Raw genomic sequence first — 2,257 nt, forward strand, 5'->3', positions numbered from 1 at the left:
TGTCTCCAATGCCCACCCTCATCATTCCCTGGGGATCTTGCTACTCCCCTCCCCTGCTGTTCCGTATCACTTTTAAACCTATCACACAAGCTACAACCTAATTGAATTTCTTGTTCCCATTATTCTCAAATTTCGACTCAAATATTTCCTCTCCTTTTCCATGCATGGCAGCCCTGGTGGTGTTGCAGTGTAAGCACTGGGTGGCTAGCCACAAGTTGGTAGTTCAAACCAACCACTCTGAGGCACAAAGATGAAGCTATCTCTCCCTGAAGGATTATGGCTTCTGAAACCCTACATAGTGTGGCTTATGAGTTAGAATCAAGTGGATGACAATGGGTTGGTTTCCCTCCATGTGACTCTTTTATCTCCTAATTTCAATTCATGGATGTATTTGGTTTCATCATCAAGTTCTATCATTAAATTGTTAACTCCTAAGAACAAAGATCGTAACTTCTTTCTATTGCTATTCTTCCATGTCTATATGAATAACTGACTTATGCTAGATGTTTAGTAAATACTTATGTTATGTGGGATTGGAAAAGAGACAGATACCAGCCCACTGACTTTTTGTTGTAGTTAAACTGTTTACTAAAGATTCAAAAATAAGTATGCTTGTGTTTATTTTGTTTATCGGGCAATCATACACTATCTCACTGCATAAAGATGGTTCCTACTCACAGCGACCCTGTATGGCAAAATAGAATTGCCCTGTAAGTTTCCTAGACTGTAATCTATTGGGGAACCAATTGACAGATCTTTTCTCTCACTGAGTGGCTAGTGTATGTGAACTGTAGACCTTTTAGTTAGTAGATCAGGTCTTAATTATTGAACTACTAAGATATCTCACCAGGGACCAGAGGAAGGGGAAACACAATGTTATTGCTTGGATACTGCATTTCTATTTGACTTAAGGAATAATTTGGAAATAGATAGTAGTAAAGTTGTACACCACCAATTAGTGGCCCTATTTTGTGCACTTAAAAATGATTAAAATGGCAAGTTTTAGGTCATCTATTTTTTTTTAACCACAAAATTTCTTACTTCTGAAAAATTATGTCATTTCCTATAAACTATCATCAAATTGAAGCTTCAAATATTTGTGTCATCATAGATATGAAGAAAAATTTAGTAACATATGATAGAAGAAACTTTGAATTAATCTCACAAATGTTATTAACATGCTTCTAAGTACTTACTGCAGTAGAATTGATTAGACAATTGGTTTAAATCAATTTCAAAAGACATGATCAAATGTGCTAATATAGATGATATATTATACGATATTTAATATACATAATTAACTCAGCAATATAAATTGATACGCATATTTGGATATTTGTGTCTGTAATCCACAAACAAAATATTTCAATGAACCAATCACAAATGCATCAAAGGGTTGAAATTCACAAAATATTAAGTCAAAAACTCGTTCATGAGAGAAACTAGAATAGAAAAAAATGAGGGAAATGCACGGAATTCTGAGTTCTTAATAACCTTTGTTTCCCTGACTTCCCACTACTAGAATTATCATATCCCCAACTCTCTAATGCTCCAGTATTTGACTAAGCCCCAACCAAGTGTGTCATCTTGGCAGACTTTGAAGAGTTAAACATAGCATAACCTTTTAATAATTTTATTCACTAGATGAGGGCTTGCAGAAGATTGCACAGTATTTATATAATACTTTGTTCTCTCTTGCTCCCTAACATTAGCTATTTGTAGCTCCTCCTTCTCCTTCCTCCACTGCTTTATCACAGCATCTTTGTTTACACTGTATCTTTCTTCCCTCTCTCCCCCTCTTCTTTTGAGCATGTATAAGAATGATGTCACATACCACATTGTTATTAATAGGTAATATTTACTTGAAATTGAGTCATATAATTAAATGATGCATTCTTTTGCATTTTTATTGTAAAAATAAATATTCATTTAAATAGATTTACTTAAGTGATATTCTTTGTTTTTTTTTAAAGTCATTTTATTGGGGGCTCATACAACTCATCACAATCCATGCATACATCAATTATATAAAGCACATTTGTATATTTGTACATTTGCTACCCTCATTATTCTTTCTTTTTTTTTAAGTGGTATTCTTTAAGAACTGTAACTACAAAAAAAAGAGATTGTTCAAATTGCATGGCTTCAGGATCCTCACTGAAAAAATGGGACAAACTAAGAACTTTAGTGCAGGAAATACATGGGCTATCAGCAATAATGAAGGATGCTCAGCCAGCTTGAGGCTGGTGGATCCTGT

Source organism: Echinops telfairi, unplaced genomic scaffold (assembly GCF_000313985.2).
Source record: "Echinops telfairi isolate 266 unplaced genomic scaffold, ASM31398v2 ScPeMD7_7468;HRSCAF=8506_0, whole genome shotgun sequence".
NCBI lineage: Eukaryota > Metazoa > Chordata > Mammalia > Afrosoricida > Tenrecidae > Echinops > Echinops telfairi.